Source organism: Pseudophryne corroboree, chromosome 1 (genome assembly GCF_028390025.1).
Source record: "Pseudophryne corroboree isolate aPseCor3 chromosome 1, aPseCor3.hap2, whole genome shotgun sequence".
Lineage (NCBI taxonomy): Eukaryota > Metazoa > Chordata > Amphibia > Anura > Myobatrachidae > Pseudophryne > Pseudophryne corroboree.
In genome coordinates, this window is record NC_086444.1 from 127,406,252 (window position 1) to 127,419,230 (window position 12,979).

A 12,979-nucleotide genomic window follows, 5' to 3' on the forward strand; every position below is an offset into this window, starting at 1 on the left:
CCTGTCCCAATTTTGCCATCTCCAATGCTGGGAGGTACTTTATGAAATTCATGTTTTTAAGAAGGTTACATTTGAGAATCGGAATAGAACTGTTTCAGGTCAAATCAAGCCGATATAGGCATAGTTCAAGTGGCATATTTGCATATTTTTCTTATGTTTAATTATTTTCATTTCTTTTACCATAAATACGCTTTGGTCATTACACATTTCTTACAACTTAAAAACAAGAAAAAAATATATAATACTATCAATTAATTATTTTATTTATAGGATTACAAAACATAACTGCAATCCCAAATAAATAGTAAATCATCAAGGTACAGTATATCCTTTACAGTATATCAAAAGCTGTGGAGGAGATAATCTACTGAACACTCCATTAATCTCCCACTATAACATGTAAAAATTTGCTTGAAGTGCGGCAAAATGAGTGCCCATGGTCATCCCTAAGAAAAATGTACAGAAATGCTTCTTCAAAAATAAAATAAAGATATGCTAGTATAAAAATAATCTATTCTAAGTATTTTATGTTCTGTGGATAATGAACTGGTCATTTTAAATAAATGATACTTCTTTAATAACTACTATTTGTGAAAACTTTGTACAATTTCTACAGTAGCCATAAAATAGCGGGTTGACTAAGTGGAATGGTAATTAAAACTGACAATGTTTCTTTCAAATAAGAAGTTCATTTTGATATTAAAGGATGTGAAAATAAATGTACATAGAAATATACATAGTGTGAAAGTTATGATGTATTCTTAAAACTATATGACAGTCAATGTAGTTTATTGGGTCTTTATGTTGCTTTGATTGGGGGAACCACACCAACTGGATCTTGGGTCTTTATGTTGCCTTTGGTTGGGGGAACCACAGTACAACTGGAACTTAGGGCCTAATGGCTGTCTTTTCGTATGGGCTCAATGGGCAGATGCCCAAGAGCCCCAGGAGTATAAGGGCATTAGGCTGATAGCTGAGGGCCTCCTTTTTCCAGGGGTACCAGATTTTTGAAACTCGTCCTTAGGGAACCGGAGATATCCTACTTTAAAGCAGTGGTCCCCATCTGAGCCTGTTAATTGCTCTTCCCAGCCAGATATCTCAGGTTCTGTCTGACTAAGGGTGTGTATACACAGTGAGATATTTTCTTTCGATTTTAACTATATAGTCAAAATCGCAAGAAAAGTTAGTGCAGATCGCAAGGTGAAAGTCACCTTGCGATCCCAATTCGATCCCGATGCGCGGTCCCGCCAGGTCGGCATCGCAAGAAAAGATAGACTGTGCAGGCAAGTCAATCCTTGCTAGATCGGTGTACTATCTAGTTCATCTCACATGTCAATGACATCTCACATAAGCCAAAATCACACATAAGCCAAAATCGTAAGCATACATAGTCCATATCTCAAAAAAAGTTAGTCAAAATCGGTGGTGCTGGGCTTTGGGGAGTTCAAGGGAAATCGCAAGTGAAAATCGGGCATAGCAAGGATCTCACCGTGTGTACACACCCTTACAGCTCTGGTTCCTGAGCTTTGATCACCAAGTCCCCAGTACTGTCTGAAAGGTGGGACTCTCTTTTTGCATCCCATTGAAAGCTAAAGAAATCGATTTCCAGGAACTGGAGATATTTTCAATCATACAAGCTGCCATTCCATCCGAAAATGATGAATATTAAGCCCACTCCACTATCCACCCCTCCCCTACATATTAAACACCCCCTACCACCATGAAAGTTATGTACTGTAACTGGAGCCCCTTTATTCAGCCCAATGCCACCTTCTACAGTTTAGTGTATTCCCTCCTGCCCCATCTCCCACTGTCTGTGCAGTAAAGGAGTAATTAGCAGAAATTACTGCTCCAGGTCCTACATGCTGAGCGGAAGATACAACACCCCCTACTGCCCGTGGGACATCAAAGCTGCCACTGATAGCACCCCCCACCCCTGCCGCTGGGGGATGGGTAGGGGTCCCAGTCCATTGCTTTGCCCAGAGGCCTACACTACTGTTAAGACGGCCCTGTAGAGCCTGATTCTGATTTGGAAGTAAAGCTACTCCTGGGCAAAACCATGCTGCACTGTAGGAGGGGAAGATGTAAAATGTGCAGTGATTTAAATTCAGGTGGGGTGTATCCAAACTAAAATCTGAATTGCAGAGTAAAATAAAGCTCGCTAACAATTGTAGGCTACATGCAAAATCAGCCAGTATTTACCCTGCACAGCAACAATATAAATGTATAACATGTTATTGAGATTTAAGCTGGGTACACATGGAACGGCGGTGGGCGGCTTTGGCAAGTGTATACACACTTGCTGATGCTGGCAGCGTCAAACGGCGGCGCTGGGTGTGCGGGGGCCATGTTGCATACGGCAGCACGGAATCGCTAACGACAGTCCCTGATCTTCTTCCATGTTCAAAGATCAGGGGGTGTCGCTAGCGACCCGCGGGTGTGCGCATCACCATCTGCATCGGTCATACACACAGACCGATGTGCACGATGTGTCATTTCGTTCGATTGGGAACGCCCACATTGTGGCTGTAATAGACCCGTGTGTACTGTGTATGCACCTTAAGACCTTAAGAGTAATGTACAGCCTTTTTAAAGATAAGAAAAACTCCTTTGGCCCTTTGGATTGCCCATCATCGACAGTGAAGTGAGTGGACAGCTGAGTCCAATGTTCTTATATAGAAGACTTGTATCATTGTTCTCAGGAGCACATTTTATGCCCTACTTAACAAGCCACTGACATATGGCACTCATGAAAATTGTAATGACTGCTTTAGTGATCCGAGCAATGTTTCATTTACAGCAAGCATTGTCCTTACATGATGGTTATCAAGAACACAGAATTTCCATTTTTTTTTAAACCAATTATAAATACACACAAAAAGCTTTTAAAGTATACTGCCATCATTTCACTAATATGGCTTTATTAGGAGACATTTACTATAAATGCTTCTGAGCTCCTGTAGAGTTGGATGCATGTATTATATATAATACTGTGAAAAATGCACATTTATGTACAAATTATCAGCATAACAAAGATTTACGTTTGCATCCATTAGCAAATTTGGTTGCATGTTGCGCTTTCCTACTCCTGTGCTTTGGGAGGCAGAATGTGGGTGAGCAGGGGTGAGCATGCGTACTCTGAGTAATGTACTGTAAGTGCATATTTGCGTAAATGCGACAAAGGTAGGCTTGTATACTTATGAGTATGTACCTGTCAGTAGTTAAGATTATTCTAATATTATATCTTTCAAGGGGAGGAAAATGGATTTTTGTATTCAATTGAATTTAATTTGAGATTCTGAATCGCAAGCGAAGTGGCAGTAATTCAGGGATTGGAAATCCATTCGAATATCCACTTGTACTCTGGATCAGTAGCATCTATGTGACTGCATCACTCCCTGCTAGGGATGACCATCGGCACACATTCCATCAATGGTTACCATCAATGATTATGATAGCCAACAGTGGAAAGTAACAAACTATGCGACTATATGCCATCATTGGTTTTAACCATCGTTGCTTCATGCCTGGGCAGCTCAGTTCAGCTGTTAGATGATAATCTTGTGATTTGGGGGCGTGGGCCATAGGAGGAGTCTTGGTCGGCAACCCAGCGCACTGTATGCCGAAGCCGGGAGTGGCGCAGGGGGGCACTGTATGTGTGTTACTCACGGGTGGTCTTCAGGTTGCTGGCGGCCGGGTTCCCGGCGACCACCATACTGGCACCGGAATCCCATCCGCCAGCATACCGTCATCTTTTCTCCCTCTTGGGGGTCCACGACCCCCCTGGAGGGAGAATAGATAGCGTGGCACGTGTAGTGCGACACCGTGCCTGAGCCCGCAAGGGGCTCATTTGTGCTCGCCAAGCTGTCGGTATGCCGGCAGTCGGGATTCCGGTGCCAGTCTGCTGGTCGCCGAGACCCCGACTGCCGGCAAACCATACTACACCAGTGCCAGGATGCTGATGGCCTGCCTCGCTTTATAGCTGAATGGACAGACTCAACTGTCAGTCAGCAGCCCTGCACGGCTGCAGTGCCTCCGGCTCTTACACACAGTGTAGCATTGTGTAAAGCAGGGGTGGGGAACCTTTTTTCTACCAAGGGCCATTTGGATATTTATAAAAATCCTTTGGGGGCCATACAAAAATTATCAATTTAAAAATTAGCCTGCCCCCAGTAGATATGCCCCCTGGTAACACTGCTTACACAGACACATTAAAAGAAAAAAAACAATACAATACTCACCAGCCCCGCTCCTGCTTCCGGATCCTTGCCCTCTGCCTAGCTGCCCGCTCCTCAGAACTATGGGAGAGACGTCATGACATCTCTCCCATAGCACACACGCACACTGCTAGGGGCGGAAGCCGGAGCTCAGGAGTGAGCTCCTGCCTCCAGCTGCTGCTGAGGGGAAGAAGCTAGGCGCCCGCTAGTAACAAAATCTCAGCGGGCGCCCGGCATCTCCCTTGGTTAGGTGAGCCTGGGTGGGCCGGATCAAGTGGCTTGGCTCACATGGGGAGAGATTTGTCAAAGGTCGGAAAGAGATAAAGGTGGAGATGTACAGTACTAAGCCTTGGAGAGTGATAAAGTGGGGAGAGATAGTCTCACTTGATATTCGCACAGATGCTGGCATTTTTCGTGGATTTTGCTCTGCCTGCCTCAGGCAGGTGAAAACAAATACAAGTACAGTATGCATTTTTTCTGTGATCACGTCCGTGAAAACACATAGGCCTGCGGCTTTTTTGTGGATTCTATGGGCAGGATTCAAATGTGCCTATCGAGCCCGCCAGCGGTATTCTAATGTTACTGCCGACGGGCGTGACAACTTAATTTCAGCTTGCTACCCCCGGAGGTAGCGAGCTGCAATGCGTGTGAAGAGGCCCGTTTGGGCGCTCAAAACGGGTCTCTTCATGATCGCGCCCATTACTTTAGTCAGGTTTAGGTACTTGAAGCGCCTAAACCTGACTGTAATGAGTGCGATCAGTACGATAACGGGGCACATTTGAATATCGCCCCTCTATCTCCTGTCGGGTGCGATATCATTTGAATCCGGCCCAGTGTGTTTTTCTGCGGGAACGGCTAATAGGAAACCCCCAATATCTCCAGTTGATCTCTTTCCAAGCTTTGATATATCTCCCCCAGAGGTTGCTACTGTGACGGATGTAATGTTCAAGACGCATTTTATATGAGATTTTATTTGGCGTTATAAAGCACTGTCATAAAATGGGAGCTAAAAGATAAATTGCTGTTATACTGGAAAGATAATATAATGAGAACATGTGTATTTTTATTACATGAATTCGTTTTTACTATATTAAATCCTGTCTAAAATTACAATTACTTTAAATCTAAAGATGACCACATTGATTTTTCCTGTTTTAAAATGGAATAATATGAACTCTTGTACCTCTGATGGCAGATGCTCAACTGATAATCAAGGGACAGTCATAAATTATCCTTTCCTTTATCTAATTGATGCATATATTTAAATAATATGTATAATATAGCTAATATTTTCTGAAGAAATAAATGTGATTTATCATTGTGACCAAATAAATATTGATAGAAGTAACTCATGTGAGTCCCAATAACCATTTGCTGTTGTTGCACCATTTCAAAACACACACTCTTGGGGCAAAACGTAATAGGGTGTGATTTGGGAAGAGGGTGATTTTGCTGCGAGAATTAAAGTGTCAATAATTATAACAAAATGGACGCTTTGCCATATTGCACCCTATTACATTTGGCCCCTGATGCACTGTGGGCCTTATGTAGGGTTTGAAACATTGTTTCCTGAAATCACTCAGAAAATATATATTACTAAAATTGTGATTTCACATATGCATTTTTAGATATACCTATGTGCAAATGAAAACAGCAGCATTATTGCGTCAGATGCACATATGCATAATTACTTGTGCATAATTAGGAAGATGCATCTCAAGATGCATTCATTTCTGCAACAAAAGCATATCCACCAGGTGTGCACCAGGAGGTAAAATCAGGACTGGTGCTAGGGTGTTTGGCGCCTCCCTGCAAACTATACATTTGCACTCTCTCTCCAATACTTAATAAAGGGACAGCGCGCGCCTTAAAAAGAAGGTGTGGTATCACAAGGAAGGGGTATGGCCACACAATTTCACCCCAATTCACAATATGCCACACAGTAGCACAATCTTATTGTCATTACACGCATGTAGTAATAATAATAATGCCCACAGTAGAAGTGCCCTTTACACACATGCCCACCATATCAGTGCCGCTTATATACATAATAATGCCAATGGTAGCAGTGCCATTTATACACATGCCCATGGTAGTAGTGCCCCCTATACACATGCCCATGGTAGCAGTGCCGCTTATATACATGATATGCGAGATTATGAGGTTAGTCAAGGTAGGACTCAAGATAAATGCAAGAAGGGTGGAATGAAGAGTGCAATAGGGCTTCCCTTACTGAAAGAAGGGAGGGGGGCCCACTGCACCTGGTATTCTCAGGAGGTTTCCCGTCCTAGTACTGACCAGGCCATGCCTGCTTAGCTTCCGAGATCGGACAAGATCGGGCGTATTCAGGGTAGTATAGCAGTGGGCCGTTATTGGAGAGAAAGGAAAGGAAAAAAACACTACTATTTTCTGTACTCTACATAAATCGGTACCATGATAGTCTGAGATGTTTTTTTCCAGATGAGAGAGTGTGTGGGGGTTAGGGCAGGTCTTTTCCTTAAAAATGGCCCACTGCACCTGGTATTCTCAGGAGGTTCCCCTTCCTAGTACTGACCAGGCCATACCTGCTTAGCTTCCGGGATCGGACAAGATCGGGCGTATTCAGGGTAGTATGGCCGTGGGCCGTTAATAAAGGAGAAGGAGAGGTCACACTATACTTGCTGTACTTTACATGAATCAAGACTAAAATGGTCTGAAATAGTATTTCCAGAAGAGAGTGTGTGTGGGGAATAAATAAAGTAAAAAGAAAAGGGAAATATCGATACAATGGAGAGGTGTTGAGTATATATGTCTCCAAATGGGAGATCTGATAATGATAAATAATCATAGAGAGCACCTCCAAAAATTCAAAGAATCGCTATGTGACATTGTGGAAGATATACTCACAAAAAATGTGAAGCATTATAGATAGTGTGTTCACAGAGAAAATATATGGTTAAATGTCCAGAAAACAGAAGGAAGCTGTGAAGGAAATACAAAAATGGGATGATGTACAGATAAAAATGTTGGATAAAGGAGGAAACATAGTGATATGGCCTACCACACTATATCTCAAGGAGGCCAACAAACAACTAAAGGACACCTCCTGCTACAAGACGACTTTATTTGATCCAACACAGAATTTCTCAACTCTTTATTCCCGGATCATCGACAAACACTTGCAGCAAGGCACCATTACCAAAACAGAATGGAACTATCTGAACACCCCACATCCAAGAACACCGACATTATATTTGTTACCCAAGGTCCACAAAAATGTGGACAATCCACCTGGACGACCCATTATATCGGGTAACGGGGGTCTTTTGGAAAAAGCCAGCTGCTTTCTTGACATTCATTTGCGACAACATGTCCTCAGCCTACCGTCATATGTAAAAGATACGACAGATGTATTGAAGAAAATCCAAGGCATACAGCTGGAGGACTCCCACATATTGGTAGGATTAGATGTTGAATCCCTATACACATCCATCAAACATGATCTGGGCTTAACAGCAGTGAAATACTTCCTATACATGGGAGGCTTTGGCGACTTCCAAGAATTCCTTCTGGAATTACTCCAATTTGTTTTAAATCACAATTACTTCCTATTCAACAACCGTTTCTATATACAGACTAGAGGCACAGCTATGGGGGCGGCATGTGCCCCCACGTATGCAAACCTCTTTCTAGGCTGGTGGGAACGTGAATTAGTATTCAGTGACAATCAAGAAGAGTACACCGACCATATTATAATCTGGATACATTATATTGACGATATCTTTATGATCTGGGATGGTACCCAAGATAAACTGGATCAGTACATCCGTTCTCTCAATGACAACCATATAAACATGAAGTTCACATATACCATCAGTAAATCCAGTATCCCATTCCTTGATCTTAGGATATACCGTGATGAGACCAACACTATAGCTACAGAAATCTTCAGAAAAGCAACCTCAACCAACAGCCTGCTCCATTCGACCAGCAGTCACTTTCCACCAACCATCAGAAATATTCCCAAAGGTGAATTCCTTAGATTAAAAAGAAATTGCACAGAAGATTCCACCTTTCAGACAAAAAGCATTGAATTGGCAGCAAGACTCAAGGAGAGAGGATACAGCAATAGACTTATAAATAGAGCTAAATCTGAAGTGCAAAAAGTGGAAAGGGACTCTTTAATTTTTCCGGTTGAGAAAACCAAAGCAGACAAGAATACCTTACGTTTCATTGGGGATTTCTGCAAAAATTGGAAGGACGCTAGAAAGATTCTGCAAACACACTGGCATATCTTGAAAATGGATGAGGATCTCTCGGACCATATAGGCCAGAACATCAACATGAGCTGGAGAAGGGCACCAAACCTAAAAGATAAACTAGTAAAAAGTTACTTTTCACACCCTTCGAAGCCAAGACCTCTCAAAGGCAGCTATCCGTGTGGCAACTGTAAGCTGTGCCCACATATCACAAACCTAACAGAAGTGACGGACAGATTTAATCAACGGATCACAATAAAGGATTTCTTTAACTGTAGGACGGAGAATGTGATTTATTGCATCACATGCACGTGCAATCTGAGGTATGTGGGCATGACATCCCACATGCTTAAAGTTAGGGCACTTGAACACATGAGTACAGTGAGGAATGCCAAATCCGATTCAGCTCAGTTCAAGAAGCTCACTACAGTTGCCAGACATTTTCTAAGATTTCACGACAGCCGAGTAGAGGATTTGAACATTTCAGGCCTGGAACATATAAAAATGGGCCTGAGAGGAGGAGATTATAACATGACACTTCAGAAGAAGGAATCAGAATGGATCTTCAACTGGACACTCTCATGCCAAAAGACCTGAACGAAAACATCAATTACAGCATTTTTCTACATACATAATTATCGAATCTGCAAATTAACCCTTTGTTCCCCAACTTATAGCCAATCCTAACCATCTAATTTTTCCCATCATCACTCCCGGTATATCCCGGCAATTCCCTTTCTCCCCCCCCCCCCTAATCCCCCCTGTTCCTTCCCCCCCTTTTCCCTCCCCCCCCTTTTTCCCTTCCTCTCTTTACCCCCCCACCAGTTAAACAAACCCACCTTATACCACCCACTCTCTCTCACCTTTCTTCATCTCCACCCTCACCATTCACCAAGTCTTTCACTTGTCACACATTTTTCATTTTTTTCACACATTTTTTTCAAATTTTTTTCACACTTTCCAACCTTTCCCCCCCTCATTTTCCCCCTCCCCCCCTTTTTTTTTCTTCCCCTTTCCCTCCCCCTTCTTTCTGTCCCCCCCAATCCAACCTCCCTTCCTCCCCTCCACAATTCTTCCGCACTACACTCACATTCTAACTTTCGCAAAAAAAATTTTTATTCCCACACCCACACTCTTTACCATCTTTCAGCATCATTTCCATACCCACACATCATTTTGTCCTTACTCATACAACCCCTCTATTCAAGTCCGCCATCACATTTCACGCTAACACTTTTTCATTCCTCCCACCATTCACACCACTTTCCCACACCTCCCTTTCCTTTCCCCATCCATCACATTAACCAGTCCTCCTCCTCCTTACCTTCTTGCTCACACAGGCTAATCACCAATCTATCCTTTTATATACACTATATATATTTATATACATATATATGTATATATTTTTATATATATACTTTTTCATTCTCATAATTATTTTCATATTTCAGTTTCCCTATTCCCGTCTCTCACACATATTTATCTTTTCCCTTTTCCATCACTTCAGCAATGACCTGATTGGTCTAGCCATCTATCCATTATTCTTTTGCTAATATCATTGGTCAATTCAGAACTCATATACTGGTCACAGGAGAGCAATAGAGAGAGGCTCTCGTGACCAAGCCTATCTAGGTGAAACGTACGTCGAGAGACGTCCTTCGGTGACGTCATCGCGGCAACGCCCAGTCCGGAAGCGGGCGGCCGCGTTCTTCACTGCCAGCGGGTGAACGTCTGGGGGATTCCTGGACAACACGGGCCGCACACATTGCGGTTGTGGTAATATACTCTAGACCACCAGGATTTGACCATTTCCTCTCCCCCAGAACAACCTGCTCTTGCAGCAGTATTGTATAGCTACAGGAGCATTGTGTATAGTACTTACAGGACTATTTACAATTTATACCTAACTACTTCCCCGCTCATGCCCCAATGGACATCAATTAGAGTTATGCTACTCATCTCTTACATTAATGTATTTTTCTATTGCATGTCTTTTATTAACAGCAGCAATTGATTGTAAATTATTTTCTAATGTTATGTCAGTCCTCAAGAGGATGCAATAAGGTTCAATGCATTTATTGTGAGCCAGCCTTGAGCTCTAAACCTATATCCTTGTCACTCATTAATTTGTTTCTGTATTTATGGAGCAAGCAACAGTGCACATTTTTGTTTTCTAATTCTTTGTGAGCCAGCCTTGAACTCTCAATTTACTGTGTGGGTCTTTCCTATTAAGTAAGCAATCCTGCATCTGCAGAGCATAATTCAGCCATTTAACCATATATTTTCTCTGTGAACACACTATCTATAATGCTTCACATTTTTTGTGAGTATATCTTCCACAATGTCACATAGCGATTCTTTGAATTTTTGGAGGTGCTCTCTATGATTATTTATCATTATCAGATCTCCCATTTGGAGACATATATACTCAACATCTCTCCATTGTATCGATATTTCACTTTTCTTTTTACTTTATTTATTCCCCACACACACTCTCTTCTGGAAATACTATTTCAGACCATTTTAGTCTTGATTCATGTAAAGTACAGCAAGTAGAGTGTGACCTCTCCTTCTCCTTTATTAACGGCCCACGGCCATACTACCCTGAATACGCCCGATCTTGTCCGATCTCAGAAGCTAAGCAGGTATGGCCTGGTCAGTACTAGGAAGGGGAACCTCCTGAGAATACCAGGTGCAGTGGGCCATTTTTAAGGAAAAGACCTGCCCTAACCCCCACACACTCTCTCATCTGGAAAAACCATCTCAAACTATCATGGTACCGATTTATGTAGAGTACAGAAAATAGTAGTGTTTTTTTCCTTTCCTTTCTCTCCAATAACGGCCCACTGCCATACTACCCTGAATACGCCCGATCTTGTCCGATCTCGGAAGCTAAGCAGGCGTGGCCCGGTCAGTACTAGGACGGGAAACCTCCTGAGAATACCAGGTGCAGTGGGCCCCCCCTTCTTTCACTAAGGGAAGCCCTATTGCACTCTTCGTTCCACCCTTCTTGCATTTATCTTGAGTCCTACCTTGACTAACCTCATAATCTCGCATATATTTTCCTACTATTGATATCCATATTTCAGGCATGCACAGTGACCTCTTGGATACCCTGGATCCTAAGAAACCATTTGGTATCCTTCACCATCCCTCTGATATTTTCACCTTCCCAATTATCTTATACCTCATTTGTTAAAAAGGTTAAACAAGATTTTTTATAACACTAGACACGAGTCCCAATTTCTTGTCCAAAAGTTTTTTTTTATTCAAGGATTAATTAAAGGATATGTTTTAATATTTTTCATTACACATACTATTTCTACTATAACAAATGAGTGCTCCCAAACAAGGGTTTTTTGTCTTTTTTTCCTGCCTTTTCCAATTGTAGTCTAACCTACAAAATTCCTGGGAGCACCGCCAATCATTAGCAGTTTAAGATTCACTTGATAACTGTATGCATATTGGTATTTCATCGTAATAATTATTTTGGTACCTTAGTAAAATTCTCTGACTAGTGCGGTTCCACACAAAATACTTTTCCGCTTATATACATGCCCACGGTAGCAGTGCCACTTGTGTACATGCAAATGGTAGCAGTGCCGCTTATATACATGCTCATGGTAGCAGTGCCACTTATACACATACTCATGGTATCTGTGCCACTTATATACATGCACACGGTAGCAGTGCCACTTATATACATGGCCACGGTAGCAGTACCACTTATATACATGGCCACGGTAGCAGTGTTGCTCAAAAAAATATGCAGAAAAAATTGGAAGCACACACTTGCAACAGAAGGATTCATAAAATTCTTGTAGAGAACAAGGTTTTCAAAGAGTTCAACTAAATGTTGTGTTGGGCTGTCCTGAACACAGACAAGCTCCATGCATCAGCATGTAGAGGGGGAAGGGCTCAAAATGGAAAACCTGAGTGCAGGGAGAACTGTTTCTTGCTTAAATCGCCAGCAGTTAGGAACAGAAACTGAAACTAGACAGCCCATGCGGACAGACAGAGTTTCAGACTGTTATGTAACCCCTCCTGCCGCTGTGTGCTCTACTCTAATGGGAGGGAGGAACGGAGGGGAGATCAGTGGGTGGTCTGGACAGGAGCTTCATTCTGCCGGCACCGCTGAAGCGCTGCCTGTCACAGAGTCTGACAGGTGCAGCGGAGTCAGCACACAGCAGCAGAGTTGCAGAGCAGGGAGAGCGCCTCTCTAGCACAGCGCCTCCTTGCTTTGCAGACTCTGCTGACTGGGTAACCTGGCTCTGCCCTACCATATAACTGAACCTAAGGATGAGAGAGAGAGAGAGAAATATACTATTTTTTTAAAATCTCCTCTCTGCCAAGTTATGGGGGGGTTGAGGGGGCCCCAGAGATATCAGTGTACTGGACCCTAAGATTTCTGTAGCTGGCACTGCGCCTGAGTCAGATCTGAGAAAGCCAGAAGAGCCCAACACTGCCTGGGCCCCAAATTAGAACTGGCTCTGCAACCACTATTCCCACCAGTATTAATCATTC

At 42.7% G+C, this 12,979-nt stretch overlaps 4 pseudogenes; 2 read left to right on the plus strand and 2 right to left on the minus strand.

Moving 5' to 3' along the window:
- Positions 1–6,466: 6,466 nt before the first annotated feature.
- Positions 6,467–6,584, minus strand: LOC134933097 (5S ribosomal RNA; annotated as a pseudogene).
- Positions 6,585–6,722: 138 nt separating this feature from the next.
- On the minus strand, positions 6,723–6,840 carry LOC134938837 (5S ribosomal RNA; annotated as a pseudogene).
- Positions 6,841–11,041: 4,201 nt separating this feature from the next.
- LOC134937629 (5S ribosomal RNA) lies at positions 11,042–11,159 on the plus strand (annotated as a pseudogene).
- Positions 11,160–11,296: 137 nt separating this feature from the next.
- Positions 11,297–11,414, plus strand: LOC134933167 (5S ribosomal RNA; annotated as a pseudogene).
- The last annotated feature ends 1,565 nt before the right edge of the window (positions 11,415–12,979 follow it).